Raw genomic sequence first — 8,720 nt, forward strand, 5'->3', positions numbered from 1 at the left:
GGTAGAAGTAAGAGGATTACTCACTGCTATTTTATTTTGCCAAGAGTTGGGTCTCGACTCCATAATCTTTGAAGGTGATTCTAGTCAAGTTGTCCATGCAATTAAGAGGTGTGATTCCCCTGGTGGGAAACTGCAGTGCCTTATTTTAGACATCATCAATTTTTTGTGCAATGATCAATGGAAAATACAACATGTTAAGAGAGAACTGAATGGTGTTGCCCATTGACTAGCTGAAATAACAATGAATTTAGAACATGAACTACTAGATATCAATTGTGTTGCTGAATGTACTAAACCTTTTGTAATGGTTGAATGCCATATTTCAGTTCAATAAGATTGATTACTATGTTGACTATAAAAAAATAAAAATAAAGAGTTTACTTCTTATTTCGTGTGCACAACCTTCTATTTTTTTCCATTTCCTTCTCATTATCTCCTTTCTTCACTTGTTCCATGTGTCCATCTTATTTTAAGAATAATAAAAATACAACAATTAACACTACATAGTTGTGATAATGCTTTATTTAAAGTAATAAAGTTATGCACTATTAAGCTATTATCACACTCCTCAATCAGCTTATTGCTAGTTTCTAGCAATTAAAGCGACTAAAGATAAAAACACTATATAATTCCTTTTTTTTAGTAAAAAGTTTAATGAATTTTCAAAATCCTACAAATACTAAATAAATTTCACATGCCTATAATACTCATTGTGTGTGAAATTTTTAGCCAACACAAGACACCTCCCTTAATTTAGGATAAACATGACTCGAATTTCTATATGAAAGTATGCTTCAACTTAAATCTCACTAGGGTGTACACGCAAATAAAATCACTCCAAATGGGGCATAACACTCTTAACAATGTAATATGTGAGCAAAATAATGTAAGCAAAATCAAATATCTTACATATAAATTATGAGAAGAAACGCTTGAAAGAAAGAAAGGACATATATAATGTGTAGGTAATAGTAAAAATAAGAAGCGTTTTCAAGAATAATTAGACTTTCAACTCTTTTTGGCATTTCCATCTCATTCCTATTTCCAATTCAGTTTCAATGAAGCACGTTATATTTTTTTTTCTTTCATAGTACACTTCTTCAATTTGACCATTCTTTTGTTTTGTCTTTTTTTTTTTCCATCTCTTTCTACTCTTTTTGTTTTGGTAGGTCCCCACACTTTCACCACACTGATGCAAATTTAACATGTCTATTCTTGAAACACGTTGGGAAAAAGTTTAAGAAATGAAGGCTAATCAATAGGCTAACCGGGATGACTAACGATCTAATGTATTAAGAAAAGAAAGTTGAGGCTCAAAATAAACAAAAATGGCCTAATGTCATCTCTCAACGACTAGCATAATTCTTCAACTTCCATGACTTTCGAAGATTAAAGTGTAGCATGAAGATTTTGATTTTGCATTCGGCCAAAATGAAAGGAATAACGAGACTAAAACAACATTATTGTTTTTGTGCTTCCAATCGAATATTTAGAGTACGTAAAAGTAAAATAATCCTCTAAAAAAATGGATTGGCTCAAAACTCACAAGGGTTAACAGTCTTCACAATGTTATCTTCAAGATTTTCTAACCATATTTATCCATCAATAAGAGGTCATGTATATGTAGATACGTGCTTGTGTAATAAAGTGAGCATGAAAACAGTGAAACTCTTTATATAAAAGTAGTATAATGAACTCCAACATAAACTTGTGCTAAGGATTTTTTTAAAAAAAAAACAAAATAAAGATATATATAACCCGCAAATGATACCGACTTATAGAAGAACAACAACTCCCCCAACCTAAACTGAACATTGTCCTCAATTTGAAGATTATATACTCAAATATATATCTTCCATGTGCACAACCAAAATGTAGTAGGGACATGAGAATTCATAACGATAAGAGAGGGCGAGGAGAGAATTACTTGATCAAGCTGATTATTGAAAATCTATATCCTGCAAAATATTAGCTAAAAAAAAGAAAAAGAAAAAAACTAGTTACCAAAATAAAAATCAATTGAAAATAAAAAGAGGCCAAAAGAAGAAAAAAAAAATGCAATTTTTGTAATATTTTTGTTTTTTGCATAATCTATAACAACTGTAGATTAATTCTGATAAGCTCTAATGGCACTTTTTCAACTTCTAGGCTCTCAATTTCTAAAAATGGTTTCAAATCTTGACCATTAAATTTAAAAATATCATCATTTTTAGGATTTTCAATCTCTACTGCCTTATGTGAATACATTGTGCGCACTATGAATGACCCAGTCCATCTAGATTGTAGTTTTCCTGGGAAAATATTTAAGCAAGAATTATAAAGAAGAAATTTTTGACATGTTTCAAATGATTTTCTCGATATATTTTGATCATGAACCATTTTCATTCATTCGATATATGATTTGGCACAATCGTATGTATCATTGCAGATCTCCACTAACTCATTCAGTTGTAGTTTTCTATGGGCACTTGCTTTGTCAAGGTCAAAGTTTAACTGCTTAATAATATTTCAATGCACTCTATGATCTAGCTCAACAGAGAGATGGCAGGCCTTACCGAAAATCATTATGTATGGAGACATTCCAATGAGTGTCTTAAATGTTATGGTATGCCCATAATGCATCATTGAGTCTAAGTGACCAATCCTTTCGAGTCAGGTTTACCGTTTTCTCTAATATCCTCTTGATTTCCCTATTGGATATTACTACTTGACCACTTGTCTGTGGATAATAAGGAGTGACAACTTTATAGGTTATACCATATTTCTTTAGTAACTGTTCAAAATATTAATTGCAAAAGTGCTTTCGATCATCACTAATAACAACAAGTGGTACAAAAGCGTGCAAAAATAATTTTCCTTACAAACTTGAGGGCAACTTTATGATTATTACTTCTACAAGCAATGATCTCTACCTATTTAGACACGTACTCCACTCTGACAATGACGTAAAGGTTTTCAAATGAATTAGGGAAGGGACCCATGAAATCAATACCCCAAACATTGAATATTTCTCAATAGAATAGGGTTTAAGGGCATCATATTTCTTCTTCCAATATTTGTCAACTTTCGACATCTCTCGTAGGCAAAACAATAGACATGAGAATCACGAAAAATAGAAGGCAAATAAAAACCACACTGTAAAATTTTTGCAGCTGTCTTTCTTAAACTAAAGTGACCTCACATGCTTGGTCATGGCAAAAGGAGATGATATTGTTTTGGTCACTTTGAGGGATATATCTCATTATTATCTGATGAAGAAAGTACTTGAACAAGTATGGATCATCTCAAAAGAAATGTTAACCTCAGCCAAAAACTTGAATTTGTCTCGTTTGGTCCAATGTGAAGGCATTTGCTCAGTAATAAGGTAGTTCACAATATCAACATACCAAGGTGTGTGGGAGACCTGCATCAACTGCTCATCACGAAAGGTACTTGTAATGGGTAGGTTGTCCTTATTATGCTCTACTACCAACCTAGACAGATGGTTAGCAACCACATTTTTGACCCTTTCTTGTCCCAAATCTCAAGATCAAACTCTTGTAGCAACATAATTCATCGAATCTAGCATCCTTTTTGGAGAACAAATATCTCAATGCAACATGATTTGAATAAATCACTACCTTAGACCCTAAAAAATATGATTGAAACTTGTACAATGCAAACACTACAGCTAACAGCTCTTTTTCTGTCATGGAAAAAGTTAGATGAGCATCATTGAGGATACGACTGATATAATAAATCACATGGAAGATTTTGTTAATAAGTCGTCCCAAAACAACATCGACTGCATGTACAAAGACATCACACATAATCTCAAAAGGCACACTCCACTTAGGTGGTCGGATGATAGGTGCTAGCATTAATTCAATTTTTAGTCTTTCAAAAGCATTAAGGCACTCATCATCAAACACAGATGGGGTATCCTTGGCAAACAAGATGTAGAGAGGCCTGGAAATCTTACTAAAATTCTTGATAAACCTTCGATAAAATCTTGTATGGCCTAAAAATGATCTAATTCCTTTCAAATTTCATGGAGGTGGAAGATTATAAATTAAAAGTGGCAGGTGCATTGCATAGGCCTAAAGGCATGCAACGATAGGCAAAGGTCCCAAATGGGTATGTAAAAGTGGTATTCTCTTGATCTTCTAGTGCAATCGAGACTTGGTTATAATTGGAGTACCTATCAAGAAAACAATAATATGCATGCCCAGCTAACCTCTCTAACATTTGATCTATAAAGGGTAGAGGAAAATGATTTTTCATTGTCATGGAATCTGACTTATGATAGTCAATGCATACTCTCCATCTTGTTTGCACTCAAGTAGGAATTAGCTCATCAGCCTCATTCTTGACCACTGTTATACCATACTTCTTTGGCAAAACTTGTACTGGACTCACCAATTTACTATTAGAAATTGGGTAAATGTTACCAACATCCAAAAGCTTTAACACTTTAGCTCTCACAATCTCTTGCATGATAGGGTTTAGACGTCTTTGTGATTCATGAGAAGTGTTAGCATCCTCTTCCAAGTGAAATTCTATGCGTAACCACTGATGGACTAATACCCTTGATATCAGCAATTGTCCAACCTATAGCTTCCTTATGTTCTATGAGTACAATTATCAACTGACACTCCCTAGAGTCATCTAAACCTAAAGCTATAATGGCAAGCACCGTTTCAGAAGAACCTAAAAACACAGATTTGAGATTTCATGCAATCACTTTAACTCAAACTTTGGGGGCTCTACATCAGATGGAATCAGTGGTGTGGAAGATAAAGAAAGAGAGACCACTTTTTGTTGCCACTTGGTGGTGCTCAAAAGGGACTGAATCTAATAAGGAATTAACCTATATAATTGATTTCTCAATATTAAAATTGCACCCAAAATGAGTAAGAAAAGCTTCTAAAGGATCCTCACAAAAAGTGTCTTGGACAAGACTCACAATCAAATTGACCTCACAGAGATCTTCATCATTCGATATTTGCTTACTTATGTGGAAAATATTAAGCTCAACAGTCATGTTTCCAAAAGAAATTTTTGTTACACCCATTCGATAATTAATTAAAGCATTAGATGTGGCTGAGAAGGGGTGACTCAAAATAATATGAATTTGTGTACTAACATTTTGAGTGCGCTCTGTGTCTATTATCATAAGATTCACTGGAAAATAGAATGAGTCAACTTTGATAAAGACATTATCGACAATACCTCTGGAGATCTTAAGAAACCTATTAGCTAACTGAAGTGTCATTTGAGTGGAGTTTAGCTCCCCTAAGCCTAACTGTGAATATACAGAATATGGTAGTAGGTTCACACTTGCTCCCAAATCCAACAAATGACTAGATATTTATTCTGAATGATAGAACTAGTCTGGTTAGTCAAAAATACTTTTGGAACATTGGTTTTTCTTTTCACTATAACAATTAAAAAAATTCGCATAAGCAAGTACTTACTAAATTGCATCAACAAATGATGTGGTAATTTGTAGTTGCTTAAGAAGCCCCAAAATATTATCGAATTTTGGTTTTTTATAGGATTTTCCAATCTCTCAGGAAATGGGGCTCTAGGAACAAATTTCTTAATTAATAGTCTCAGAAGGACTAGAATCATGAACTTTGAGGGGTGTTGGGTATACATTCTTTTTCTTTGTGGAGTCTGACTCCTCAACTTCTAGTACTTTAACTTGATTGCCAACTTGTCTACCCAACCTGAGGGTGGTGATGGACTGAACATGCTCTTGTTCGTGAGTAGTATTGGATGCATTATGAGGGCATACTATTCTTTTGGATTGGGTATAGGGTAACTCTAGAATTTTCCTCTCTCCCTCTCACCAACATGAGTTGCTAACTGGCCAACTTGACTATCTAATTTTGAAATTGCTTGAATATTCATTTGAGTTGAATTTTGCATCTTCTGAATGACTTGATTAGTGGATTGAATGAACCCTTAAGAGACTCTGAAGAATGATTGTTGCCATGGTGGTGACACAAATGGAGGATTATATTGAAGAACATGAGGATAAATTAGATTAGGTGGATGAAATTGACTTCGTTGCTGCTTCTGTGGTCCACCTAAATTCATTGGATGTTGATTATGCCTCTAGGAAAAATTAGGATGATTCTATCAATTATGATTAAATGTCTCTAAAAAAAGACTGGCAAACGATTTCCCAAAATTATTTACTGCATTTGCTTGCTCAACATAGCACTTTGAATAAGCTTGTGAGGAAGGAAATGTTTGTGTCGTATGCATGGGACTAGGACAGAGATAACATGCTTCATCTTGGATTTAATTGACAGAATTCATGGTTCTACTTAGAGTCAAAACCTCTACCTTACGAGTGAGATTATCTAATTTGACCTTAATATGATGATCCTCAATTAATTCATACAAATCTAGTTTCCCGATTGTCTATGTTAATCTCTCTCTACGATTAGAAAAGTCCCATTGTTGAGAGTTTTCTGACAAATTTTCAACAAATTTATATGCCTAATCATCATTAAACTCAAGAATTTACCACCATTCATTGACTCAATCATGTTATGGTTTTTCTGAGTTAAGTCATTTTAAAAAAATTACACTAGTCTCCATGTTTCCAAACTATGGTGGGGACACTTCATAATCAAGTCTTTAAATCTCTCCCAATTCTCGTAAAATTTTCGTTATTTTCTTGATAAAAATAAGTAATCTCTCTCCTCAAAGCATTGATTTTTTACATTGGAAAAAATTTAGAGAGAAATTTGTGACAAGAATATCCCAAGAAGTGATAGATTTAGATGGCAGAGTTAAGCCATGTTTTTGCTTTATCCTTTAAAGAAAATGGAAACAAGTATAGGCAAACTGAGTCATTAGTGAAGTATAGGAAAAATGGAAATAAAAAAATGTTTTTGCCGTATCCTTTCAAGAAAATCCTTTACATGCATGTAAGGCTCTTATCTCTCAAAACCATGAAAAGTAGGAAGTAGATGAATTATTTGTGGCTTCAACTCAAGGTGTGCAGCAGTAGTTGTAGGCAACACTATACGTGATAGATGGTCACTAGTAATAAGTGAAAACAACTCCCTACGAGATTTTGCATTATCGAATTTTTCCCCCATATAGAAAATCAATTGGAATCCACACTGGTAAGACAATGTGTATGATCATGTTCCACATTTTCATACACCACACAAAATACAATTGTTTTTAATTTTCTTTCAACTAACTATAACTAGTAGAAGAATAAATTTAGTCAATATTCAATGTGTTTTCCTAACCAAGTCTCAAACAACGATGCCAAAAACTTGTGAAATTTTAATTATACTTGCAAGTGCACGAACTGTACTGAAGTATAGTTTAGTAAAATGAGGTCGAGTCCACAAGGACTTGTAAAAACGTAGGAAACCAATCAAATATAAATTCAATAAATTCTAATCTATTTCAGAAAGATGAATTCTAATATAAAACAAGAAATTAAGAACTAAATAATGAATTAATTAAGGCAAGAAATAATTAATTTAATAAGCTAATAAAAGAACTAAAATAAATTTTAAAGATGCAAATTAATGTAAACAATGAATAAAATACTAATGGAGAATGAACTAAGGTTTTAGAATCCGCCTCATTAATTCATAGTAATGTATTTATGATAATTGATTCTTTCCGAACATCTATATGATGATAATCTAGAAATCAATCTTGTTATTATGAAAATATCATCATTGAAACCCTCATTCTTTTAAGAAAATATCTAAAGTATGTTCTTCTTCGCTCAAAGATATAAAATAAAATCATATCTTGTATTTGTTAAAACAAATCACAAAATATATTAGATTTTATTTTTTACAAAATTATAGATCAGGCTCTTAACTGATTAAGATTATTCTAAATTATGAGAAAAACATGATTGAACTCATGTCAAGAAATCTATCTCTCTGAATTGATATTAAGTAAGAATAATAGATCGTTAAACACATAAATAATTGGAAATAAATCAATCTCATAAATAATATTACTAATTTTGTATGAGGTTTCATTCTCAACTTTAGTTGGAAACTTAGCTAGACATGTTCATGAAAATAACTCCAAACTTTGAATGTAAATAAACATCAAAAGCAATATTTAAAAGAAATTAAAGAAAAATAAATATTACATTGTTCTTAGAACATAAACATAACTGTTAAAGGGGCACCTTCTACTTAGCCAATCAACTCGAAGACACCACACATAATATGCCCAGGGTATACTCCTTTTCGTCTACCTAGTGAGGCCAATACGAAAACGTTCCATACCAATCACCATGAGGCATTCGCCTTCACTTATGAAAATAGTGGCAACGTGTGGTAGGAATGGCCTGAGGAGTTCCTTAATCTATCCATGATGATTGGCGCACATTAAGACTCATATACACAAAATCACCACATCAACAATATGAACCATTCACAAGTCAAGACCTCAAAATCACGAAGTAAATAAATTTGTAATGATAATGAAGGAAAATATTTATTATTTCATGAACACAAAGGTTACAAAATATGCAATGCAAATCCTATGATATACCCACAATATTTATCCCACATTTTTTAGTACTGTCTTCTCTCCATCGTACCCTTGAAGTCACTTGCTTTCTTTGAAGGTTCTAGCACCAAAGAAGATTCAACACTCTACGATCTCCAGGCTTTTACCTTAAGCCATTTATAGGTTATATCATCAAGTATCCTTCTAACACCCTTTTGACT

General features: G+C 32.8%; 1 non-coding gene across 1 annotated transcript; it reads left to right on the plus strand.

Annotated features, from left to right (window-relative positions):
• Positions 1-6,600: 6,600 nt before the first annotated feature.
• LOC121241738 lies at positions 6,601-6,708 on the plus strand. Its single transcript, XR_005935768.1, has one exon. It is a non-coding gene; the product is annotated as a small nucleolar RNA R71 (small nucleolar RNA).
• The last annotated feature ends 2,012 nt before the right edge of the window (positions 6,709-8,720 follow it).

Source organism: Juglans microcarpa x Juglans regia, chromosome 7S (genome assembly GCF_004785595.1).
Source record: "Juglans microcarpa x Juglans regia isolate MS1-56 chromosome 7S, Jm3101_v1.0, whole genome shotgun sequence".
NCBI lineage: Eukaryota > Viridiplantae > Streptophyta > Magnoliopsida > Fagales > Juglandaceae > Juglans > Juglans microcarpa x Juglans regia.